This window comes from Sander lucioperca, chromosome 24, assembly GCF_008315115.2.
Source record: "Sander lucioperca isolate FBNREF2018 chromosome 24, SLUC_FBN_1.2, whole genome shotgun sequence".
NCBI classification, from domain to species: Eukaryota; Metazoa; Chordata; class Actinopteri; order Perciformes; family Percidae; genus Sander; species Sander lucioperca.
The window spans coordinates 8,153,332-8,168,190 of record NC_050196.1 but is presented as its reverse complement, the minus strand read 5'-3'; positions in this window follow the sequence as shown (position 1 = coordinate 8,168,190).

The following is a 14,859-nucleotide window of genomic DNA, read 5'->3' as shown; positions in this document are numbered from 1 at the left end:
GTAAAAGAGAGGCTCAGTGCTGCCATGTAAAAGTTGGCAAGAAAGCTGTCATCCCACTCCCGATCCTATGCCATCAGATACCTCAACTTCATCCACAAACAAAAATATAAAAAATAACAGCTGTCAAATGCAAATACAAAGTCCTCACCAACCCACAGACATATGAATGTAAAAACAGCAGCTGTAAAATGCAAAATACAAAATGTACCATGCAATTAGAAGGGTGGGGGGCACAGACTAGTCTTTTTAAATCTATACAACACACATTTTGAGCACTATGAGAAATGTAAATGAAGAAATGCACAGAAGCAGCCAGTCTGAGTGTGAAGATGATAAATGACACTATGTCAGTGGCCAGTCGTCAGGGATCAACGCAGGCTTTGCTCTCAGCTGTCGGTATGGGGATAAAGGTGAAGCTGGACGTGGTCAACACCGCACTGGACCCATCCGCAGTCCACAATCTGTCGTCCATCATCTCGTGACGGAGGACAAATGCAACCTCGTGTTGAGTGTGTGTGGGGGTTATCGCTGCGGTCACACTATTGGAGCTTATGTAACAAACTACAGTACCTCATATACACATACAACGGGTATATGCTGTGTGCAGATTTCTCTTATTTCGCTCTGGGAATCATGAGAAACAGATTAATTTACGAGTCGTAGCTAACTCCGTGCAGCTTTGTGTCTACTTGCCAGGGCACCTGATAACAATTTGAAACAATTAAGCAACTGCCACGCTAACAAATGTCTGTATCTCCATCTGTCAACCGCTCCTCGACTAAGTGTTTGCCGTTGAGTGAAAACGTAATATTTGTGTGTGAAATGACTGCTTAACAGACCAGCTGAACAGACTACAAGTGACAGCTCTCAGTGCTACATTTGAATTCTGCCACTTTTCACTAGGATTAGACCCTCCCCTACCCTCGACCATGGCTCTAACCTTTACATCAACCATCTACGACCTCAAGCATTAGATTAGCAGAGCTTGTTAGGGCAGGAAAAGGAGCTCTCTGGGAGCTTAGTTCAACATCGCTACAACTAAGTCTGATGGGGCAAACAAAGTTGTAAACCATTTTCCCCGATTACCTACTTTATTTGGAGGTAAAAGTGAAAGTGGGTGCAGCTGAAATGATCCCTCATTGCACGGGAAAACTAATTACAGAAGATCAAAGTTTAACCAGAAAGTAATTTTACCATTCACCTTTGTTTTCACTTCCAAAAAAGTTTGACTAACCTGGAGGTTTGTTTACAACCTGCCTGATCGTCTGACTGCCTCCGCTTTTTTTTTAGTGATGTGTTCTCAGATCTCAGTAATTAACTTGACCTTGCTCCCAATAACAAAAGCACAGGGTTAACAAATATACAAACAAAGGTACTTTTTTGTTTTTGTTTTTTTTAGATGATTTTCAGCCCAACTGGAGTGGAAGCCAGGATGACAAACAGTTGATTTTGTTATGGAAAGTCATGGAAAAGTAACTGAATTTTACATAAGAATGCCGGTGGGAAGCCTGACACGGACTCGTCATCTTCCGAAAATAAATATACATGAGCCCTGTGTCCCTAAAACTAGTCAGAGCTAAAGCATAAAATGTTCTTATTTAGTGTGTTCATCGTAGTTAACGCACATCTAATGTTACAACTGCATCAGTGAATGTTGGTACGGTCCACTGGATTTCTGCTCACACAGCTGGCTATTAGAGCCATATGCCAAGCTGATACAGGGCCATTAGAGGTGTGTGTGTGTGTGTGTGTGTGTGTGTGTGTGTGTGTGTGTGTTGTGGGATAGGGACGCAGGTGCTCGGTGCGCTGATATTACCCAGGATGCTCAGGGTGGGGGCATAGGGGTTATGGGGGGGGAGGCTCTCTGTGGAGCTCGCAAACACACCTGTGATCCCTTGCTAGCACGCTCATACACACACACACACACACACACACAACACACTCTGTGGCCCCAGCCCACTGCGCTGCAGCACGTTAATACACACTCTGATAAACAGGCTAATACCCGCAGCGGCAGCACTTTACACACCATTGAACACAACACACGGTAAGTCAGTGAAGCCAACACGTGACACTATGTGTGATGTTTTAAAGACTTCTGTGTGTGTGTGTGTGTGTGTGTGTGTGTGTGTGTGTGTGTGTGTGTGTGTGTGTGTGTGTGTGTGTGTGTGTGTTGCAATGCCATGTATGCAACGAGAAGGGTACAGTAAGGCCTTGCAGCCTAATTAGGGAAAGGTTTTTTTCAATTTTAATTAATTAATTTAAAAGTTATTATCGAAAGTTAAAGTTATTGCCCTGTCTGTTGTAAGTATTTGTTGAACCTACCATACTGGTTCTATAATGCAATTCAAGATTAGAGTAAATATTTGTGTGCATACTTCTTTATTTTCACTTCTACATAGTATGAAGTGGTTCAGGCTAAACTCAAGCAATTATAGAATGCCTCTGGTTTTCTGATTGCTTGACTTAGGCTATGCATTGTAAAACTCAAAGTTGCTCCTTTTTAGAACTGTGTCCAGCAATGCAACAAACCTCATGACTCAGAAATGAAAGTAGTGAATAGAATGTTACAGGTTGGAATAAAGGCTAAGCCGATTAGAAACTTAGCTGTTATTGAAAAATATTCAAGAAAAGCACTCAACACAACTTTTGGTCCATGATACACACACACACACACACACACACACACACACACACACACACACACACACACACACACACACACACAGATGGTGAAAACACCCCTAAAACACCCAAAGATGAAACGAGTCAGAAAACAACCACATCACATCTCCTTAAAAAACAAACATTTCATTATGGCTGCTCTGGTGCATTCGTGGCCGACCAGCAGGTTTTGATGTGCGCCTCTAAATCGCGTTACATTGAGCCAGTAACATTTTTACGCCCACAAAAAGACATTTGAAAGCAATTTCTTTTAGGAGGAAAAATGAAAAGCAATTAAAGACTAATATGGCTTCTAAAAGTCTGGAATCTGTTAATTTATTTCATGTAGTACAAAGATTGTTGATATAAAAAAAACTTGCCAGCAAGTAAATTTGAAGCTAAATTAGAGTGTTCAGTCTCTGTCTTGGAACAACTTTAATAATGGGCAAATTCTTTTTGGCTCACTCAATAATGCATTTATGTTTCTCTGCAACTGATGGATGTTTTGTTAAGCCTGACATCATGAGGAAAAACTCATTTTATCCTTAACTTCTCTTTGAAATCGTCATGTGGAGTCCCCTGTCGACACCCTGAGGAGGAAGCTCATTTCAGCTACTTGTGACAATAGACAAAGAGAGGCAAAGACAGAGGTTTTCTTAAATATTTTTCATGGCACAATGCACACGAAGAGAAAAACGATAATGGCGTTGATTCTCATGCAACAGAGCGGGTTGTATGAAATTGAACGGTGCAACACAGTTTTGCAGAAAAGCCCAATTTAAAACTTCTGTTTGGCGTCTTGTAAAATGTGGATCAATCATGGTCAATGATGGTAAAACTAAAGCGATTGTATTAACGGCAGCATCATACCTCTTAATGCCTTGCTGAGCTTTTAACCACATCACTGGCCTACTGACTAGCAGAAGTGAGTGAGTCAATGAGCTATTAATTCTGTGATTACATAAGGCAGCAGTGGCTTAATTCACGCTCTGTAAATAATTGTGTCATTGCACAGTGAGTTCGCTTCACCAACCCTGGATTTCACACCCAATCCACCACTTCCAGCTTTGGTGACTTCCAATAGAAATCCAACGCAGAATCAATTTACAGGCACTGATGAAACCATATCATGGAAAAATCCAGTTAGGTAATAACTTCACACTAACACCCAACATTCAATTTCTCATTTTAATTTAATTCCATTGTTTTGAAATGTCATGTAGTATGCTCTATAATTAAAAAAAAGGTTAGTTAAGTCATAAACTGAGGCAATCTCAAATCTTTTCTGAACTTCCAAACCTAGTTCTCCTCTGCCACTAACAACTAAAACTTCCTGTATTTTACAGGGATGTTATAACTTCCAAGCTAGCAGCACGCTATGCTAAGTATAGTTTTGATTATAGTATGTCAAAAACATAAAGCATATAGCAAAAAAATCACTTAGAATGTTATAATGTTCAGAATTCAAGAATTATTTCTTTCCTTATGAAACTTTCTTTTGTCAGAGTAAAAAAAAGCTTTTGAAACAGAGCCAGACACTACTAAGAACACTGAAACCAATAAGCATAGATAATTAATCAAATAAAATGCATCACATCCATAACATAGAAGGTGGATTTGACTGGACCACAGCAGGGGCACTCTTAAACTCTTTAAGCAGGCCAATATCATATCAGTCCCTGTAACCTCCTCAGTGTAAGCCAGTGGGGCCGTCGAGGAAGCACAGCTGGCCGGGTGGCTGTGGGCTCTCGACACCAGCTGCACACTCTTGTGCAGAAAGAGCCACCAGGTGTCTGGGATTTCACGCTCCTTCCCTCCTTCACTGGTTCCCACTGCAGCCTGCTGAACCATTACCGGGTTGGATTAACACCGGCTGTTCCTCCACAGTGCCGCCACGGGCCCGCAGCGCTCTTTACTGCTTGTCGACTGGTGCCCCATCTACCTCCCACAAGACAGAACAGAGTAGGTTTGGATTTGTTTTCAAGTTCACTTTGAGTCACTATTTTGTAACTTTGAGGGGTGCAAGCTGTTTGCAGACCAGAGCTAAGCTAAGCTAAGCTAAGCTAAGCTAACTGCCTCCTCACTCTAGCTTCCTATTTAACACATACAGACATGAGAGTGGTATCAGTCTTCTAATCTAACTCTTGGCACGAAAGCAAAGAAACATATTTCCCAAAATGACAAACTTTTTAATTTAGTTGTGTCTATGCATATTGCGTGGTGTGGTGACAGAGAGAGATCGTTGTTGCCAGACTCTTCTGCCCTCTCCTACTTTTCCTTTTTTTTTTTTTCTTTTCCTTACTCTTTTCCTCCCCCCCCCTCCTTCTTTCATTATTTCCTTCTTCCTTCCTTCCTCTCTTCTGTCTATCTGATATCTAACCATGAGTGTTTGAAGCTTAGCTGGGATGTAAACAGAGAGAGGAGGTCTTCAGAGTAGTAATCACACACACCATGCACACAAATCAATACATACACATACATGTACACACACACATGTACACACACACATGCATGATGCACACACATTGTAGGTGTATATTATATTCAAGAAACACATAAAGCCACGCATGCACACACACACACACACACACACACACACACACACACACACACACACACACACACACACACACACTCATAAGCATGTTCACATATACAAAGTCCTACACACACAGTCTTCAGACCAGGCAGCCCCATACTTGCAGCCTGCTAACAATTACAACAATTAGTGGTTCGGCATTGCCAGCCACACTGCCTGTTTATAATGTGATCGAACACAAATGTCATAACAGTGAAGTTTTGAGACAAACAAGCTGCATTATCAACATGATGCCTGAAAGTCACGTCGGCACTAAACTATAGAAAAGAGAGAGTTGGTGCAACGGGTATGTAATCGAGCCGGAGAACGGAGGAAGTCTGCATATTTATTGAATCTTTTGCAGCAAGCCCCAAATTTCTTTGCCCTGCACTAGTAAAACTACTCATCTCTGACATATTTATCAGGGGCTGCACAGATTAGTTATGCAGAGGTGGGATCTGAAGAGCTGGCAAACCAAAAAGGTGAAACTAACTGAATAGAATGATCTGTGGAGAGTTGTCTCTGCATGGGCATAGGATATGAGCATCTGATATACTGCACCATAGGTTTTTTTTAACAGAAGACATTTAGTGTAAATAATTATGTTTGATGATAAGTTCATTGCAAAGGAAATATCTAGAAATGTTCACATTCATCCACGAAGAATAGCCACAGCAGCTTTCATGGAGATTTAACTTTGCAAAACAAAACACAAACAAAACATGGTAAAGGTCAAATGAGTGTGTAATGCTTATGCAGCTGAGTGTGTATCTGGTGTGGCTGCAGTATCATGTCACATTCAGGTGGATTGGAAGGTTCGGCTGCATCAGGGCACAGCAGGAGAAGCATTTACGGCTGCTGCTGGATTGAGCAGCTCTAACTGGATTAACTCGGGGAGGAGAACTCGCAAGTGACTAAAATAAGGTTAGTGGGCATGAATAGAGGTGTGTGTGTGTGTGTGTGTGTGTGTGTGTGTGTGTGTGTGTGTGTGTGTGTGTGTGTGTGTGTGTGTGTGTGTGATGACCACTGTCGTTAACCCACCATCATCCACAGATCAAAACTGGCCTTGTTTGTGCATTATTCTTTCAGAAACTACACACACACACACACACACACACACACACACACACACCGCTGTTAACTATATTTCTAGAGAACAAAACACAAAAAGGCGTTCTCACAGAAGACATTTTGATACGCCACAGTAGGAAAAGCACAGGTGCAAATAATAAAAAATGAACGATTCCTGAGTTCCATTAAGCTGCTTCAGTTTCAGGGTCCTTTTATCGTGCATAATGGCTCACTGACTGTCATGACTTACTGGGACACTTGAATAGAACAAAACCATATTAATGTTATTAGTAACACCTGTGCTTTTCCTCCTGTGACAAGTCAAAATGTCTGCTGTGAAAAAGGCCAATGGCTGAGCTGTGACTTTCCTCTTTCATTAGACTTTTTATTCTCACACCTTCTCTGGTGACTGTGGCCATTATTTTTACAGCAGCAGGACTTCCGCTGATAAATGTCAAGTCATCTGCACAAAACAATGTTAAATATTTAATTCAAAACGTACCAAATTATTAATTAAAGTATCAATGTTTAATATGCTATATTGTACATGCCCAGCAGTAACATTATTTCTTATTGTCAGCCAGTTGGGTTAAGGGGGTCTCCAGAGGCATGTATAGTGTTCATCTTGATTATTTCCATTGTATGTTTGTCTAGGAGGTGACTTTTTGTTGACATGTCCATTTCAGATAGCCAGTTACAAAATATTCGCAGATAGCGTTCTTCATTTTGGACTCGCTGTTCCCTCAAAGGTCAGCACTGTCAGAACGGAATCCACTGCAGCCAATTCATTTGGGATAGGATGAAATGTGTGTCTATTGTGTGCTTGAAAACACTAGGTAGTGTACCTTTAAGAATATAGAAAGCTAACTGTGTCGCCAACTGGACCAGAAGAAGACAAACTGATAAAGAAGATGAAGATCCTGAATGCGTTGAGTAAACCACCGGGGCCTTCCAGTGGATCGACAATGATCCAACTGCATCTGTCCCTCTCTGTCTGTCCTCTTCGATCTCTCCAGTCCTCTGTCTTCCTGGCAGGCAGCAGTCTATCCTACACTGGGACCAAAGCCTCCTCGGCAGACAGCGGCCCTAATTCCATTAATTATAAACCAATATGCCGCTGGCAGCCCCTCTGGAGAGGACTTTACCCAGCGTTGGCATCTGTTCAGTGCAAACACAGCGAGGGATGAAGGGATGGAGGGAGGAGAAAACAAGGACATCTCTGACTCCCGCAATGGCTGAAGCATGGTGCTGTGCAGGGGAATAGATGGGGGGATGAACAACAAGGGGGTTGGTGAGGTTTTAAAAGTTCATGTTTCTAATAAAGGTGCTTAAAGTAGCAATCCAAGCTGGTTTAATCTGGATGGAGAGAGTGTGATAGTGAGGTAGCTACTGTAGCAAGTTTAAAGGTCCAGTGTGTGGGAATTTTTCCCATCTAGCGTTGAGATCATATCGCAATCAACTCTCTCGCACCACGCAGTTCAAAGTACGTATTACAGCTACGGTAGCCTTCACGCTTCAAAAAGCCGGTTCTTGCTCTTTTCAATATCCTTTTTCTTTTTCTGGGCGAAGAAGAAGACTCCTGTTCCTGAAATTTGGATTTTGAATACGTGTGGTCCTCCATGTTTCCTTCTTCAAACTTGCCGGGAAGCTACGATACCCATTAGCAGCATTTACAGCAACTGTGAGTTTATCACGTGACAGCGAAAACGCAAAAGGCGGAGCAGTATGTCCTGTATGTCCCTTACCGGCTAACGTATTTCAAGATGGCGCATGAATATGGAGCATCTACCCCAGTTCATGTGAACGCAAATGTAAAATTTCAAGCCAAAAGGAATACTTGGAATTGATGGTGGTGGTAAATATTCATGAAAAAGTTTGTGAACGGGAAACACAGATTTTGATAACGAACAACTAAACACGTTACACACTGGACCTTTAAGAAGAAGAAAACACTTGTTTACTGAATACAGCCCTTTATTTAGAAAGATCGGGGAGGACATTTACTGAGAAGGAAATCTTAATGATTTAATGATAGATTTCCATTTCTGGAAGTTAACGACCCCCATAGATTTTTCTTTGGATTTCAATTGTCTTCAGAAAAAAATAGCCACTCATTGCCCCAAAATTACACCCAGGGCCTCGAACCAATTTATTGTTTTGTGGTTCGTTCCGCTGCAAGAATTATGGTCCTTCATTTTTCTTGTTTCCTGCCCCAGCGTGTTTTCACCTTGTAGTGCGTCTCCAATTCTTCAAAGCGCTGCAATATCCTGTGCTACACCTTTCTGTTTTTCACTGCTCATTTCACCTCATTCTGAATTAAATCTTCCCCGTAAATGCTTATCAAGGCTGGCTATATGCCTGTGGGACGCCACAGGCACTTTCCAGTGTTTTTGTTGTTACAGATTAGTAGTAAAATGGCGGTTATTGGTTTGTGTTTGCTGTAATGGTCCTTGCGGCGATGTGATAACACATTGGCTTTGCTACTGCAATTTATATGGTACTTCTTACTCCCAATTTGTGATGCATCATGTTATGTCCCAACACAACATATTATAATGTCTGTGACCCCTGATCTTTCCTCTAATACCACCCACAGACCAGCAAAAGAAAAAGAAAGAAGGAAACAAACAGGCTGCTTACACCCAAACACACACACACACACACACACACACACACACACACACACACACACACACACACACACATTTAAAGTGCAAAAGTATGTTACCAAAGTGGAAGCTGTTTACTCCCTCATCATTCATAAATTATACACATAAACATGCACATTCAAGCACACAGGATGCACAGGATCACTGATAAAAGTGCTATGGTTTTGTTTCATTTCTATGCTGCCAAATAATAGCAAAAAATGATAGATGATTGTTAGTGTTGTTGCTGAGAGTCAACATTAAGCAGCAATAGTGGAAGTTAAATAAAAGCAAAATGTGAAAACATGAACTGTGTGCATCAGTAGGTGAATTAAAATGAGTTATGTAAAGGAAGAAATGAGATTTGAATGATGATGAACCATGATAAAAAATAAGGTGATATCCGTATTTAGTTTGCCCAACACTGCCTATAACGTCTGCTGTGCTATTTGATTGTCATATGCAATCAGTTTACTGACGCTTTAATTAGACTTTACTTGAAGGTGTTATAGTTACTTGTTTGATACTGTGTCTGCAAGGTGCATTTTCGAAAGAAACCCAAACTAGTGAGGATGGGGGGGGGGGGGCAGCTTTAATGTGATTTTCAGCTCTAATTAGAGTTAAGTCACTTAGTGTGTTGTGTGTAATGATGTTTGGCTCACAGAGCAGCAGACGCCGTCCGTCAGCCAAATGAAATATTAAACTGACCTACCGATGGATTACGTGTGTGTGTGTGTGTGTGTGTGTGTGTGTAGATTCATATTTGTAGTTGTGTCAAGAGACCTCCATAGCACACTGTGCGTCTATTGCTGCCACACACACAAACACACACACACACACACACACACACACACACACACACACACACACACACACACACACACACACACAAAAGAGAGACAGACAACTGCACACATACACAAATTTCTGACCTACATTCACTATACACAAACAACAGGGTGTCAGGAGGGGCATTGCAACAAATGTATGTGTGTTGGGGGTGAAAATTTGTAGGTGCACTGGGCCGTGAATCTAATGCAAAATTAGTGTTATCTTCGTGCCAAATAATTCATGATCCCGCATCCGTAATGATCGCAGAATGACTCGACTTGTCATCCCCTCGGTCTCTGTCACTCTCCCCCATGAACCATGTTTTTTTTCAAAATGTCACATGGAGCAGAAAGTAGTACATAAGTACAGCTACAATTGGCAATTCCCTGCTTTTTGATCCCACATGACTCTTAGGCCTGATTCAAGCCAAAGGAAAGTGGCCTTGACTTATATATAACCTTTTCTGCAGTTTTACAGAACAACATGTATCATGTAATGACACACCCCTGAAAATAACCATTACCAGTCAGGCTCACAGATGAAATATTGTATTTTAGTGGGAGCTCACAGATACTATAAAATGAGCTCCAGCTGGATTGACTCCATGTCACAGAGCCAGTCTTGATGGGTGGGTTCTTCTCCCAGAATCGTGATAATAACAATGTTGTACCTGCTACATCTAATAAAGGAATTAAGTGAGGTAAAAAAGAAACATCACAGAGACTTGGCTTCACTTTAAGTTCACTGGCCAGAGCCTTGTTGAGTGTGTTTACTTTATTGTAGGTCAGTGTGTGCACACCCACTAACTATAGCCAGGGCCCCGGCATATAAAACCCTAAATAATATGTCTACATTTAGAGAAATCATCGGGTGTCGCTGTGGAATGCAACACCATTGTGGTGAGGCATTTTCACAAAAGAGCAAACAACCAGTGGAGAAAGCCAGAGAAGGGACAATATACTGTAGTTATGTTGATATGATACAATGTGGTCGACACGTATCTTTTATGGCATTAATCAATAAGGATGTTTTAGTATCACGTGTTGGTCTAACTGTTCTTTTAGAAGCCGTCACGAATTGTATTAGAAACACTGTGCTTTTCTTTTTAATGAGTCAAAATGTCTGCTGTGAAAAGGGCCTGTTATATCACCTCTTTACTCTCTTACACCTGTGAAGTGAAACTATAGTCTGGCCTGGAGTGTAGGGTTTTTACCTTATTCCATAGAGACCCTCCAAAGGCATCATACAGGCCATGCTACATGGCTATCTATCAGGCACTGAGAACATAGCAGATTGCCATACATACTGTACATACATACTGTACACACATACATACATACAACATACAGCACAAAATATTAGAGATACAGAGAATGTGTCACTAAAGGAGGGAAAAACTGTGTAGGAACTGGACAGAATAGCCCCGACAAAACTAGACTCTTATTATGAAAAGAACTCAGACTGGTTACACTTTCTATGTTACACTATATGATACACTGACAAGAGTTCTGTATATAGAGCCAGAGTCAGGCTTTATGCTCAAATACCAAAATATCACTATCTTTATAGTAAGCTGTAGGAAACATAGTCCACAAGACTATGTTATAGTAAAAATATATAACAGGGCGATGAACAGTAAATGAACAGTTATTTGGAATGTTGTAGCAACAAATTAGCCTGAGACAGTTAGCATATTGGCTAGCTTAGTTAGCAGTAAGCAGATCATATAAAAACTCAATTAACAAGTCACAAAACAGCTATAATACACCTACCCACCTACAGATAATACTCCAACAAGGACATTTTTGTGGTTGTAGATAAAACATTTGTTTGGTCACAGATCTAACAAAGGGGCAAATGTTTCAATGACAATTAAACATCGTGGTTGCTAAAGTAATAGAATATTTAACTAAAACCAACTGCCGGCATCAATTTTCTCAACTAGAACTCTCAGGCCAAGAATGCGAGTAAACTTTTTTCTCAAAACGTCACACTATTCCTTTAAAGCAAGGGAGGCTGTGGCATAAAGAGTACAGTATGTAAAATAACTTGAATTGGGTGGGTCATCCGGTCAGCAGTGCATAGTTAAAATGTATTTTCCCAGTGCAGCATGGTATGAATACTGGTGGGAATACGTTGGATACAAAGCCTGGATGCTATGCAGGCTACGTATGATCTTTGTTTCGTCTTGATAAACAAAAGTTGACAAGAAACACAGTCTATAGGAAAGCCTTCCTCCTCTGATAACCTAAACACATGCTAAGACACACACACACACACACACACACACATGATTGCAGATACACATATACACACAAAGCCACATGTCTAAGTTGATCATATTTGCCAGCGAAGTCCTATGATTGTAACATAAACAAAATGGAGCACAAAGAGGGAGGTCTGAGCCCTGTAGTCACCTGAGTACTCGCAGACACGAAGGTGTGTGTTTATGAGTGTGTGTTTTCTTTTGCATGTAAGAAAACGGGTGACCTTGCTGTGCTCTGCCAGACAAAATGATTTCATCATAGTTCATACAAGCTCTTTTGTTGGACCATCACATCTTACCCGCCACCTCCCCCCAGCTAACCCACTGCCATTTAGAATAACAGATGAATAAATGGACGAGGGGGAAAAACAGTAGACTGAAACCACAGTGGAACTCAGTAATGGTCAGCCAGGCCCACCACGCCTCAGCAAATGTTTGTCCAAACCTGTTATTTCTGGCATTGTACTGTCTCAAAGAGATCATTTTATTCTCTGAGAGGAATGCAGCAGCTATAAATAGTCAGGAGATGAAGGAGGGGAAATCAGAGATTTGTAGAGTAATTACAGAGCCAGAGTCGAACCCTTCTGTTATGGCTCATTTTTCATCAACCTCTGTCTCCACGACTGTCTGACTGACTGACCGACTGAGGTAAAATGGCTGTTTTCTCGATGGGAAATGCATGTCTGACCTGATATTTGACCTCTGTTTCTTCTATATCGGCTTTTATCTACTCAAGATTCACAAGATTTGAAGGAACAGTTTGAGAAATGAGCTTGTTTACCGTCAAACCCAGAGTTGAGTGAGAAGATGATGCAGTTTCATCTCTGTGAAGTGGGTCCGAGACAAAACTGTCCTCACAAGAGAAATGACACTTTTTTTTAATGTTTCGTCATTTGTAATGGTGTCGATGACGTCCTGCCGATAGGGGCATCAGATCAGAATACACGTTAGTTTAATATTTAGCCCAGCTTAGCACAAAAACTGGGACCTGAGAGCTTAGCTCTATCAATAGAAAGAAAGTCCATAACCCTAGCGTTTCCATCAGTGTCACAGTTGCGTCAAACAATTCAGACGTTAACCATTGCTCGCATCTGGAGAAGCTGGAGCGCTGATTGGGATTTACCTGTATCCTAATTCTGTGGCTTTCTGTTTGGCATGGCTGGCTGGCCTGCTCTGGTCCTTTTCCTCCAGCACACAGCTCACTTCAGAGCCCCATTACTCACATCCTGACATTTCAGGTAAACAAGGCAGATGATGAAATGAATGACAGGAAACAAAATGTTGTAGCAACTCATGAAGTAAAAGCTGAGTTTGTGTCCAGCGGAAAGAACATGAATGGGAGGGAAATTGGTCATGCCATGCTCACCTGTGCTCATTATTGTTTGATTTAAGTAAATTACAATTTGAAGTAATACAAAGGTTTTGAACACATACACTCTTAGCAAAAAACGGCCTGTACTGCCACAGCAGAACCTTACGTGTGTCATCACACAAAGAACACAATATAACAGGAAATCATGCTAGAAACTCATCATCACAAAGAGCAGAACTAAAACAGCCAATAAAGAAACCCTAACCCTTTTGTTTTCAGTGCAAACTGAAGACAGGCAAGTTGCCCTGGCAGCACTTGTGTCTTAAATGATCTTTGCAGAGTATAAAAGGACGTTTTGCTGGTAAATTGCTGTCATTATCAAACATGCCCTTCTCATTTTGCAGAGTCAGACCTCGTAGGCAAATTGATCCAACAATTAAGAAAAGCTGGACATGAATGACAAGTAATGGTGTGGCCCATCACTCGGATGAAGACAAACAATCTGGAGAAAGGAGGCTGCAATGATGGGAAATGTGCAAAAGGAATTACACATTGAAAAAGTAATGAGCTTTTTGAAGAGACAAAGAAGAATTTAAATTGATGTTTGCAAATGTATCTGCAGTAGTATGGATATGCTCTAGGACAGGGGTGGCCAACCAGTTAGGTATAAAGAGCCACAAAAAAAAACGCACCATAGCAAAAAGCCACACAACACATGCACGTCCACACTACAACAGCAACAGTGTCTTCCAGATCTAATGGCAGTCATTATACATAGCAGGTTTCATAGTTTTTTTTCTCACTTAGATTGACTCAGTGGGAAACCTGACAGTCTTTGTTATCCACAATCCTTTTCAGGTCTTGCTTGAACTCGGTTGTGGCCACTCGAAGTAACTCTCTCACTCATTTGTCACTAAAGGGGCTTTCAAACAGTCGGATTCAGTAGTGAAAGGGTTAACGAGGAAGGTGATCTGTGGCCGCTGTTTTTCCTCAGGTTGCAGAATCTGTCCTCAAAACTGTGCTGCATTATTTTCCATTTTAAAATAATTGGCAAATGTATTGGCAGATGCATTCAAATGTGTTTTTTTTTTTACTTATCTGAAATACTGTATGTTTCAGAAAAGTTAAAAACAACAATCAACCAATGACACAGCCCCCAGCCACACAGTAAGAGCCTCACAGGAGCAGGCAAAGAGCCGCATATGGCTCAAGAGCCACAGGTTCCCCACCCCTGCTCTAGGAGAATCTAAGAACATTTTAAATCCGTTTGTCCCTGTTATGTGTTGTTTATTCATTACTGGCGGCGTTTTTTTTCTCCGTCAGAGACACTTTGTCGGCTTTGTACTTTCTTTTGTTGTGGTCTGAGAGGGGAGGAGGTAGATGTGGAGGGCATACGATGCAAATGACAGTGTTTCAGAGCACTTTGTCACCAGTCATGGAGACAGCATATAGCTCCATGAGGCTTAAACTCAACATATAATGGCTTCTT